This window comes from Ovis aries, chromosome 8 (genome assembly GCF_016772045.2).
Source record: "Ovis aries strain OAR_USU_Benz2616 breed Rambouillet chromosome 8, ARS-UI_Ramb_v3.0, whole genome shotgun sequence".
Classification (NCBI taxonomy): domain Eukaryota; kingdom Metazoa; phylum Chordata; class Mammalia; order Artiodactyla; family Bovidae; genus Ovis; species Ovis aries.
Genome location: NC_056061.1, coordinates 16835178 through 16848198, shown reverse-complemented (window position 1 = coordinate 16848198; position 13021 = coordinate 16835178). Strand labels below are relative to the sequence as shown.

At 36.9% G+C, this 13021-nt stretch overlaps 1 long non-coding RNA gene across 2 annotated transcripts in view; it reads left to right on the top strand.

Moving 5' to 3' along the window:
- The window catches only part of LOC105612144 (uncharacterized), a 63436-nt gene extending 51255 nt beyond the window's left edge, over positions 1–12181 (top strand). For both annotated transcript variants that reach the window (XR_003590207.3, XR_009601515.1), the window contains exon 4: positions 6843–12181. This is a non-coding gene — a long non-coding RNA (uncharacterized LOC105612144). The remainder of the gene's footprint in view (positions 1–6842) is intronic.
- Positions 12182–13021: the final 840 nt, after the last annotated feature.

Here is a 13021-nt window from a genome sequence, read left to right as displayed (position 1 = left end):
GCTTGGAATGTACCTGCCCCCACCCACCCCGTCCAATCACCTCCCTTACATCTAGCTTAATGCTTCTTATACGTTAGTTTCTTTCCTCAAGGAAGCCTGACTCACAGATTAACATATGTATTTCCTTATACTTGTCTATATAATGTTGACAATTGGGACTGTATAAGTATTTCTTCAACTGGTCCTCTCCCTAGATGTTAAGGTCTATGAAAGCAAGGGATATGTCTTTTTTTCTACCCATGACATCGATCACAGTTCTGGTACAGTTGCTGAGATGCCATGAATAATTTTCAAAGGAAAAGTAAAGGGGAGAAAGAACAAAGATCCATTTTCATTAAAGTGGAACATAATGCATATCTATTCAAGAACAATCTACTTCTGAATTAGTCACATATGTAATATATAAGAAGTATGAAACCACTCCAGTATTCTTTCTTGCCTGGGAAATCCCATGGACAGAGGAGCCCTGGTGGGCTATAGTACGGGGGGTCACAAAAGAGTTGGGCACAGCTTGGTGACTACACAACAATAAAAATGAAACTACAGACTGGCTTTATGCTGAATGCTAAATAACACTCAGCCGTCTCATTTTATTAATATCTTGTTATAGGCCAAAAGTAGATGAGTTTTCTGGAAAAGAAACATAATATATTACAACAGAAAATAAAATGAACTCTTAATTATCCATTGAGAATAAGTGATAAAGTGTTAAGAGTGTGTTCAATTCCCAGGATATAAAGAATTCTTCACTTAAAAGCCTGAAAAACTAGGTGAAATTTTAATTAAAAAATTAAACTTTACTGAAGAAATAACCATAGTAAACCAGTGAAAATTACATAGTAGAGCAATAAAGGGGAAAAAAAGGAAATGTTAGGCCTACTTTCAAGGTCCTCCTTTTAAACACTTTGACAATTAAATAAGTTCTCCTCCCTGTCTGTTTTAACATATAAATTAACTTTTCAGACTCTTGTCTAGATGTTTCCTAGACCAGATAGTTCAGTGCTAGGTACATCTGTCAGGTTCTTGGATACTAATAGCTCACAAAGCTTTGTAAATAACAATGTCAAGATATAAAATGGGGTTACAGACCTCAGGCTGTTTCCCTTCTGGCAGACCAGACTATTGTAGAAGCACGTGGTGCTTGCCTATTACTTTCTTTAATCCAGTCCTCCCTTTCTAGTACAATAACTTAAACTTGGATACATGAATGATTAAGACATCTGCTTCCCATCTCTCCCTGACATATCTATCAAGTTCTCCAGGGTTGTCATCTTCATTTGTGATCCACCATTAGAAGGTAAAGCCAATTGGTTTACAATGAAGCAAACAAGAAACGTTATCTAAAAAATCTCTGCTCTCTCAATGTTAAGGTCTTTCACAGTTCAGTTTCTATTCAGTGCCAACTTTCTTTATTCTTTTGTCTGTCATTGAGCCAACTTTTTACTCCTTTGTGTAAAATGCACACTTATGGAAGTTATCAATTACCGATTAATGGAGTTCCAAGGTCTAGGAAGGAAAATGAAAACAAAGCTCTTGGGGAGGCAAGGCTTATACTGATAAGTAGAAATTAAGGGTAATTCACATAACTGGACAGAGCGTGACTCAGAAAGCTCAGCCCAGGACTCATGGGCTTTCACTGAGATAAGGCCAGCAATATGCATAGAGTTCAGCGTATGCAAAAGCAGGATGAAAAATGTATCAATCCATTATGAGGAGACCAGCATGTTGCAAAGATATATATTATGAGTAGGGCTGTCATATCAAGAAAGGTTCATAGCACCTGTGAAGAAATCAGTATTTCCAGTGACCCAAACAGAACAGAGCACAGTGTCAAATAGAGGCTCTGTGTGTTACTGAGCTTGTCACTATGACTATGAATATTTCTGGTATGAGGAGGAGTTTGGGGAATACTTAATAGAGCAAATAAGGCACTGGAAGATCATGAGAAGTATTAAAAGCAAGTACTTCACAGACCAGTCATCTGGGCTTGTCAGGTCACTCTCACTCCCTTCCCTGCCAGCTGACTGGCCCAAGTCTTATCATTTTCATACTCCCTCCCTCCCCTACTTTGCATGTTCTGGCAGCTTTGTGGCATAAAAGTCTGTTTTCCTTCCACCCTCTCTCTTTGTCATGTTATAGACCGTATTGCTTTTTCCCACCCTTGGATTCATTTTCTACCAACACTGCTAGGGATGTTACTAGAAATCTGATTTACTGTGGAGTTTTATCTCCAGCTTGGTTTGTTGCTTGTCTGTAACTTCCTCCACCCCTAGCCCTATACAAGCACAGAAAAATTCTTCTATTTTCTGATTCTCTGAGGCATGTTAACCTCTCAGCCAGAATCAGTAGTGGAATTATTATAGATCTTACAGATAGGATCTGAACTGGGAGAGGAAATGAACTGAAGGACATTGATCCTAGGTAAATGGGAGATAGCGTGTAGATTCAGAGATCTGAAAACTGTTGAATACGATCATTGGACATAGAAGTAAACAAGAAAAGTGTTTTTTCTCTTTTTTTAGACAGAAGTGTGTTAAATGAGTGAGGTAATAACAAGGCCACACAGAGGATGGCACTAGAAAGTGAGAGGGGAATTAATACCGTAGAAGATTATAAGAACACTGGTCTGACTTCCTGGTGTAATTGAAAAACAGAAGACAAGAGGTAAATGGTCATTTTTAGTTCATGTTTCTTCCTTCAGTTAATTTTATTATATCTGTGAACATGGCAGATCATATAATATATATTCATTTACTTGTTTCATAAATACTTTTCATATTTATACCTCGAACATTTTGAAAAAGATATACATAGAACTGGGAGCCTTAGGGTCATCAGAGGGGTGAATGGACTGCTGAGGGTCAAGATGGAGTGAGACTTCTCACCCCATCTATATGTTATTTCCCATTTACCCAGGTAGTAAAAAGAATTCTACTACCAACTGCTTATAAACTACTCATTTGAATTTAGCTCCTTTATTTTAAAGAAGACGAAAACAAGACCCAGAACAATGGTGAAAGGAGGTTGCTCAGTATTCTGCAGACAGATCCAGAGTTAGAGCCTAGAATTTTTTGCTCAGCAGTTCAGGGCAAAGTCTGTAATAGCAGAAAAAAGCAAACTTACGTAACTGAATATTATGAAGATATCATTTATGGAAACAAAACCAAAATTGATAGTATATTTTAATTTCATGCTATCCTTCATGGTCTGATGCAAAATATTCTGAAAATGTTGCCATCTCTCAGTTTTGAAGATGGTAGTTATTTCTTCATTCTGTTGCATGGTCTTGAGTAGCTTTCTTCAACAGTGGTGACAGAAGTTTTTCTCTCACAGGTTTTCCTTTGATATTTTTTATTTATTAAAGAGTTGGGGGAAACAAAAACCCTTACCCATTGAAGCATACACACTAGAGAGTAGAAACATAAATAAATAAATAAAATACATAATATGGCAGATGATGATAAATACTGTTGGGAATCATAAGAGATATAGTTTTAACACAAATAATTTATCAATCTATGTATTTGAACAATATTTAAAGTCTCATGGGCGCAATGACTAAGGAGTGGCTTCTCTTGTGGCGAGGGCAGGAAAGATCTTGGATAGAAAATACTGGACCAAGATCTTAAAGGATAAATGGAAATTTGCTAAAGGACAAGAAGGGAGAGGGCTAAATCTTGGGAGAGTATTCTAGGACAGATTAATAGTGAGAATGAATGATTCCCAAGCTCTACTAAAAAGATTTTGGTTCTGGAGTCTTGCAATTTGTACTTTATAAAGCCCCACAGATTACTTCAGTGTGCTCTAAAAACTGAAATCCTGTAACAGAAACAGGTACTGCTTATGGAAAAGGGGGCTTCCCAGGTGGCGCTAGTGGTAAAGAACCTGCTTGCCAATGCAGGAGACATAAGAGACACAGGTTCAGTCCCTGGGTCTGGGAGATCCCTGGAGGAGGACATGGCAACCCACTCCAGTCTTCTTGCCTGGAGAATCCAGGAGAGAGGACAGAGGAGCCTGGCGGTCTACAGTCCATGGGGTTGCAAAGAATTGGATACTACTGAAGTGACTTAGCACGCGAACGTGGAAATAGGCAAGTAGCTGGAAGTACAACCTGTTGTTAAGCAAGGTAGAGGCTTTATAACAAGATCAAGATTTTGAAATTTGTTATGTAGACACATGGGAGCCCAGAGGCTTTTAATCATGGGAGTTACATGAGTGGTGATATCTGAATTTTAAGAAAATAACTAAGATGATGTGTTTAGGTAAGAGGAAGAAGGGAGATGCTAGAGGCAGGGAGACCAGGTAGGCTACCCTCATAATTTAAATGAAAGTTGGTGAAATCTGCCATAGGTCCCTGGAACTTGCCATAGAGGGATATTTGGAGGGAGACTAGACAGAGCTTAGTGCTGTGATATGAGTGAGAAGGACTCCAGATTTCCTGGATTTCTGAGCCATTGACAGACTTAGAATGAGTAGAAGAAACAGGTTGGTGTGGTTAGAGAGGATGCATCAACTTGCAGCTTTTCAAGAGCCCAAGGGACACAAACATGGATTTATCCAGAAGACAAAGGAAAATACAACCTTGAAGGCTTGAACAAAGTTTGGTGACTAGAAAATAAAGATTTTGAACCCATTACCTTACGAGTGGTATTTTGGAGCCCTGGGTCTTGGACTTGTTGGGAAAAGGTACTGATGTCCATGGAAGATGCTGAGTGAAACAGAAGAAAATATGAGCTGCATTTAAGAAATGTTCAGAGGAGGACGAGGTAATGAAAGTCATTCATTCTTTTATGCCAAGATGTTTAGAAATTCTTCCAAGATAGAGCAGTGTCTGTTGCTTCCTTTGTACCTAATTTCCAAAGCATTAGTACAGAACATACAGCAGGTATTTAACACTTGTTTTCTGCATTGATGACCTCCTGACATGTGTAAGAATCAATCTTTTGCCTATTAGCAATATTTCTGAAGTCTAAATGAAGGACTTAGAGCCTACTATAAAATACCAATGTTATTATTGATGAGTCAAAAAAAAGTATATCAAAACTGATCTTCTTGAGTAGTTTATTTTTCAGTGTTATAGCTCAACCTAAAATCCAGTTAATAAAAAAAAAACAAAACTTCAGGCATAAACTACTCACATGAATTTTCCAAGTGGTTTAAGAATCATATGTTGACAAAACTAACACAGCATTGTATTAGTGAATCAACTCTACTTCAATAAAAAATAGATGAAAAATTATACATTAACATTTCTATAGATATTTTACTCTTTTTTGCTAAAATTTTGGGATTGTTTTTTCCTCACAATAAAACATTAGTCCTAACCATTTTAAACATTTAAAAATGTATATGATACCATTTACATGGTTCTTGACAAGTATTAATGACATTTCAAAAGTCAAACCATCAACTATTTAATATCTTTCTAAGAAAATGATAGTATTTTGACAAAGTGATTCTTACAGCCACATGTCACTTATTTTTAACAGTTAGGCTAATTGAATGAAAGGCAACACTCAAAAATTGTAAGCTGTATGATCATTGTCTCATCAGATCATCCGGTAAACCAGAATAAACAAAAAACCAAAATTTTTCATAGATTATTAAGTGAAAGGAGGAAAACTAAAATCAGTTATAGGAAGGATCAACAATGGTGACTCATATGGCAGCTGGATGACCTTCAGACCAAGAAGACATGCAGATGTGTTGAAAGAGAAGAAGAAGAAAAGCACAGTATTTATTGGATATGGTGGCATCTTGCAGGATTCAGGCTCATAATTTCCTAAATGACTCAGTGGCATTGCACAACTGATGCTTTGCAAAAACCAGTTACTTAAGACAACTCCAAAATTACTAAATGTTGTTTTACTGGCCTGTGTTGTTAAAAGCATTCTCCACTTTACCCAAACAGACACCAGAATGGTGTATTTACCTGCTAGATCAACTAATCTCTATTTCATTAAAAATACTTTAAGAGCCTTTACCACACACATTGGTCATTTTAATTTTCTCCATAGGTCTAAATAATTGTAGAAGTCAGAGTCATTAACCCTTCAGTATTTCCTTTGTTATTCTGAGCTTCTTCAAGGGATGTTTTAGGCATGTGTTGAAAATAAATTTCAGCCAAATAGTTTTTATTCAGGTAGAGGCAAAAGGTATGGGGGACTTTAAAAAAAAATTAGAGCAAAACTGTTGTAATCTCCGAAAACAAAAACTTCAGTTTGGAAAAGTGGATTCTTTTTCAATTTACAGTATAAAAACAATCTTGAAAAAATAAATACTGTGGCTTACACAAGTTTCCACCTCTAAGATTGTTCTTCACAGAAAACCAAGCCACAAGAATATGTAAGAATTGATAGGGGGCAGGATTCTGATAGATATTTGTTTGATCAATTCATTCATTCTTGTTCACAACTATATAAATAATTTTATCAGGAACTAGAATAAAAGACAGTTAACAACTTTACACTCACAAACGGAAGGTTGCTTTTCACTTCCAAGAATTTAGTATTAGGTCAATCTTTATTGTAGTGGATAATTAACAATTTACAGTAAAAAGCATAAATTGTTTTCTGGCATGGGTTTTGCGTTCCTGGGAAAGACGCATACTGACTAGCATCACATCTGTTTACTCATTTATCTTAGCTATGTTAATAAAATTTAGGATGTTGTAACTAGAAGCAAGTGTTTAGTTTGCTAACATGCCTTTAGGAAATATACTATGTTTAGACAGACTTTTTAAAACAATCAGCTTCCGGACCAAACATCTGATAAACTGTAAAGCAAGAATAGATCCTTTAATTTTAGATGGAGTAATGGTGACTTATTTCCTCTCATTGCAGGTCGGTGGTGTCTTTTATCTACGACCAGTGTTGAGCGGGAAGGCACTGCAACCTGGCTTTGTTTGAACTAGGGAATGATGTTCAGAGCACTTCTAATGGGAACTGGCATCACAGCCTCATTTACTTATGAAGCCCTAACTCTTTTCTAATTAGTTTGTATATTACTAAAGGAGATAATTGTCTTTTATTGTATGCCAAAAGCATGATTTGGAAATAACGAATCCTAACATTTAAGTCAGTGTAAGAAATCTGAGTCTATGCCTCTAGTAAGCATTTGGAGATAGGTCTAAAATTTGTATTAGAAAAACATTTTCAAAGAGATATTCATCTCCTTTTTGCTTGTTCTCCCCCTAAATGAACAGAGGGATTTCTAAGATTTGGCTTGGGAAAAATGAACGGACAGTAACATTAGATCATTGCCCCCTGTTGTTTTTGTTTTTTTTTTTCCATTTTCTTCAAATCACCAAAGACTCTTAAATGACATAAATGTTAATTTATGACAACACAGCTATTGTGTTTGGTCACTTATAACAGCCAAATGATTGTGTGAAAATTCTAGCCTCTATTGTTCCTTTATTGGGAAAGTCTTTGAAAACCAAAATGATTTCTATGAACTTCAAAAAGGTGTGATAGCCAATTGTTTGAATGCCTGTGAGAGAATTCTCCCACTTACTCACAGAACAGAGTGTTGTCACGCTGGAAACTCAAATCTACACAGGATGTTACTGCCTGCACACGTGTCTGCTGCTGTGATGTGGGTAGTACAATACCTCCAGGTTTATAAGGAGATCTGTAAACAGGATGCTTGTAACAGCTACGGACACAGTGCCTCTCTTGTTAGAGAGAGAAAGGTTTGAAGGTCTTAATGGCTACATTCTACTGGAGTAAATATGAAAAACATGTTCAAATCCTTTTTCTAAAGATCTTTTATATTTTCTACATATATATTCCAAACACAAAATCCTATTTTAAGTCATAGACATTAATAAGATTATAGAATATTCCTCAAATATTTCAAGCAAAGCACACATAGAAGTTCCTTTTTCTTTTTAAGGGAAGCACTTCATTTTATGATAAATAAAAAATAAAGCACAAAGAGAGATTTGATTTGGATTATTCCTGAATTCTCTTCAGATCAAAGATAATGAGTTTATTATTCTGTGGAGTATACAGAAATGCCTTTTTGATTGATGTAAATGTAAAGTTTTTCTGTATATTAATTTTTCAGGAGTTAAGCTATATCATTATGTCAAGGTATAAACCCTATTTAGTAGGATTTATATTGTTTTGTAAATATAGAGCTTATAACTGTTGGCCCTTCTATCACTTTTGGAAAGATGCAAGCTAAGCAACATATTAATAATTTTCTTTGGTTGGGATAGCTGCTCAGGAAAGCCAGTGGGAGACCTTTTTGACAGTACGCCTATTCTCTCTGAGTTGTCTCTACGATATCCCTTTTCTGTGTGTGCTCAGTCAATATCCTTATTAATAATCAGTGATCAACTACATTTCAGTTTCAGTTCTTATAAAGGACAGAATCAGTGTGATGAATCAAAAGAAGATAGAAAAGAACCCAACTTTCCAGAGAAGTGCTTTGTCATATCCAATTCCCCCAATTATTATTACTTTTCTTGGGCGTTCTCTTTCCCTTGGCATTTTACCATAGCAAACTTGCCTCAGCCTTGCCACCTCTCACACACACACCTCTCCCTGCCTCCTTGCAGTGAACCTGAAATCAGAAAAAAATCCACACTTCACCCACGCCCATTCTTACCTGTTTTGTTTGCTTATCTCGCCTGTCCTCTTGACCCATCTTCTTTTTGCTTTCAGTTCTTGCTTCATGCATTAGCTGCTCATTCAGATGCTTCTCATTTGAGAAGACACTGAGGTATGGGTTTTTTTTTTTTTCAGCTTTATTGAAGTATAATTGACAAAATTGCATATATTTAAGGTGCACAAGATGACTTGATATACATGTACATTATAAAATGATTACCATAATCAAGTTAATTAATACATCCGTTATCTTACAGTTATCTCTTTTTGTCTGTGTGTGTGTGGTAAGAACACTTAAGAGCTATTCTCTTAGCAGCTCTCAGGTACACAATATAACATTATTATTATTTTTAAAAATATTTATTTATTTATTTGGCTCTACCAAGTCTTAGTTGTGGCACACAGTATCTTTAGTTGCAGCTTGTCAGATCTAATTCCCTGACCAAGGATTGAACTTGGGCCCCCTGCCTTGGGAGCCTCACGTCTTAGCTACTGGATCACCAGTTAATTCCCACATACAGCATTACTAATTATAGTTACCATGCTGTACATTAGATCTTCAGAACATAGTCCTCTTATAATTGTAAGTTCGCACTTTATTTACTGAAGTAGTTACTATGGCAAAGTGATTTCAGTTTATGTATATATACATAATCTGAATACATATTCTTTCTCAGATTCTTTTCCCTTTTAAGTTGTTACAAAACATTGAGTAGAGTTCCCTGTGCTAGCCAGTAGGCCCTTGTTGATTACCTGTTTTATATGAAATTATATGCTCTTTGATCAACATCTCCACATTTCTCCCATCCCCCAGCAGCCGCCATTCTACTCTCTGGTTCTATGAGTTTGATTGTTTAGATTTCACATAGAAATGAGATCATAAAGTATTTATCTTTCTCTGTCTGGCATATTTCACTTAGCGTAATAGGTTTCTTGGGTAGACAGTCAGCTGCTTCTCTTGGCCTATGCAGGCATGATTGGAGATGAGCAGAATCTGGCTCATAACCTAAGTATCCAAATGAAACATCACACTGTATATGTGGAAGTATTTTAAAGTCAATTATAAATGTCATAGCAACTCCATAGCAAATCTAATCTCAGGTATTTGTCTTTATCTCAGAACTGTTACCCCAATTCCAGGCTCATAAGCAAATGATTACAACAAAAACTTAACTTGCCCAAACTGAACTCACATTTATTCCTTCACCAAACCCCAAACGTTACTTCCTCACGTTTCCCACACCTTTGTAGTTACCCCCTTATTCAGACTCTTACACACATGTAATCACTCAACAAATACTCTCAGCGTTGAAGCCAAATTCTTTAAATCCCAACTCTATCATTTACTAGCTATGTGACCTTGCGGAAATTTCTTAACCTCTCTGAACCTCAATTCCCTCGTCTTTAAAACAAGAATAATAACATCTGCTCCACAGGTTTAATGTAAGGTTGAAATGACATAAAGTAAGTAAAATATCTAGCATAAAGCTTGGAACACAATGAAGACTCAGGAAACATTAGTTTTCTTCCTTATCGCTTTCTCTCACACCTTTGCCATCCTTTGGTGATTAAGTCTGTGCCTTTAAAGTAATTAATAATTAATTCATTCAATAAATATTCCTTTATTCTCTCATAGCTTCCCTGGTGGCTCAGATGGTAAAGACTCTGCCTGCAATGCAGGAGACCTGGGTTCAATCTCTGGGTTGGGAAAATCCCTTGGAAAAGGAAATGGTAACCCAACTCCAATATTCTTGCCTGGAGAATCCCATGGACAGAGGAGCCTGGTGGGCTACAGTCCATGGGATTGATTGCAGAGTCAGACACAACTGAGCAACTAACACAACACAAACTCATATTTTTAAAAGGTACTCAAAGTACTGGGAGCACAGCAGAGAGAGAGAGAGAGAATACAGGTCTTAGGTTACATCTTATAGTCTGTATCCAACAGGTATAGAATACTGCCTTGCACATAGTAGGTGCTTAATAATTGTTGTTGATGGCAGTGCTCTGATAACCCTAATAATGCATTCTTCTTTCACTGATTCTTTCTCACTGTTGCACTCTTTACACACAAAGTCAGTACAATTTTATTAAGGCTCATATTTTTGTTGGGGAAGAAGCTTTGGGAGCTTCAATTATTGACTCAGCAAACCACAGGATGTCTGTGCAAAGAGCAGACCACAGTGGTCTGGTGGCAAGCTTGCATGGACATGTATACCCTGGGACCCTCCAGAGCTTCCAGTTACCCCGTGTGACCTTTCACCACCTCAGCAGTAACACAGAATCTATGCTTTCACTGATTTTTGAGCCCTTAAAATCCCTCTCAAATCCCTCCTATTTAACAATTGCAGTTTCATAAATAGAAACCTTCAATTTAAAATGGAAATAATGAAAAAAGTGTGCAGTAAATGTTTATTGTGTGACTCTTGCCTGTGAACTCAAGACCAAGTGAACTTTCTGTTTTTCAAAATCAGAATTCACAGTTATTATAGAAATATAAAGAGAAGGCCATTTGAATGCACATATTCACTACATTTTCTGGAACATAGCAACAGTATTCTTTTTTTTCCTCTCTCCTGAAAATATCCTACACTTGAAAGAAAACTGTTGTTTGTTTTTAACAAAGTGAAATAACTACCCTCAATGATAAAGGATCAGTGAAACTGAAAAGTGAAAGTGTTAGTTGCTCAGTCATGTTCGACTCCTTGTAACCCCTTGGACTATAGCCTGCCAGGCTCCTCTGTCTGTGAAATTCTCCAGGCAAGAACACTGGAGTGGCTAGCCATTCCCTTCTCCAGGGGATCTTCCTGACCCAGCTTTCGAACTCAGGTCTTCTGCATTGAGGAGGACGCTTTACCATTTGAGTCCCCCAGGAAGCCCAAGATAAAGGATCAAACAATTCATAAATCTAGAAATAATATTAGATTTAGGATCAAAGATCCAAACTTCAATGACATAGTGTTTAAAATGGCAATTTTAAAGAAATTTGGAAATAGTTTGATATTTTTTGGTGGTATGGGGTTCTCAGAAGGAGAAACTCAGGAGTTGTGCTTATTGATTGGCTTGGGGTTCATTAAATTTCAGAAAAAAACTTCTCCCAGGGTTGATTTTTAACATCTTTCACATTCTAGTGATCAGTCTTGTATCTGTTGAGATCATGAGGTCAAAACATTTTGCAAGAAGAAAACATTCAGGTAGAGACATGGAAGATGGAGACAGGCATTGAGTTGCAAAACCTTTTCAATCAAACCCAAACCAGGTTCCTTAATTTTTCAAACCTGTGCATTTTAAGAAAATGTAATCCACATGTGTTTTACTCACTTACGATGAAATCATGGAATTGTTAGAAACAGCTGTTTAATGTCAAAAAAAAAAAAAAAACAAAACAAAACCAAAAACCCACCTCATTTCAATGTTTTAGCTTCCTTCAGTCAAAACCAGAGCTGCGTTTCTCCATCAGAAATTGATTTGAGGATCAAAGGCTGAGATTCAGTTCAAAACTCTAAACCTCTTCTTCTGAGATGAATGTTTAAAATCCATCAAAAGAGCTGTCCCTCTCAGAGAACTCATAAACTGGGGAGAGATTTTTCTCTTTTAAGTCTGTTTGACCATAGGATTGGGGGCAATTTTTATTTGGGGATATTTGAAATGTCAGAAATCTTTTGGTTTTTCGAAAAGCAATAAGGCAAAGGCAAAACCAGTGTGTTGTTGTGATTTTCCATTCTGTGAGATCAGATCAGTGCACCAAATATCAGTTAAGCAGTTTAGTGTTGCATTAGTCAGGGTTTTCCAGAGATACAGAACCAATAGGATACATGTGTTTATATATAAAGAGATTCATTGTAAGGAACTGGCTCTCATGACTATGGAGGCTGAGAAGTTGCAAGATGGGCAGTCTGCAAGATGGAGACCGTGTTTGTAATTGCCCTATGAGTTCAACAGCCTGAGAACCACATAAGCTGATGGTGTAAGTTCCAGGCTGAAAGCCTGCAGGCTCAGGTTCCAAGAAGGGCTGATGTTTCAGTCCATGTCTGAAGGCTGAGAAAGACCAATTTTCCAGCTCAAACAGTCAGGCAAGATGACTTTCCTCTTATTCAGGCTTTTTCTTCTTGTCAGCTCTTCAGCTGATGAGGTGAGGTCTAACTACATTACAAAGGGCAATCTACTCAATCAGTGGTTTCAGATATTAAGGTCCTCCAGAAACCCTCTCATAGACACGTACAGGATAATGTCTGGCAAAATGTCTCAGCATCCTGTGGCCCAGTCAAGACATAAAATTGACCACCGTAAGTAAGTTCTAGAACAGCTTTAATCACTGAAAATGCCATGCTAACCATGTGCGCTCTTTTCTTGAAAAACTAATAGTCTAAAAAAGGCAATCAAGCCTGTAAATATGAAGTTTC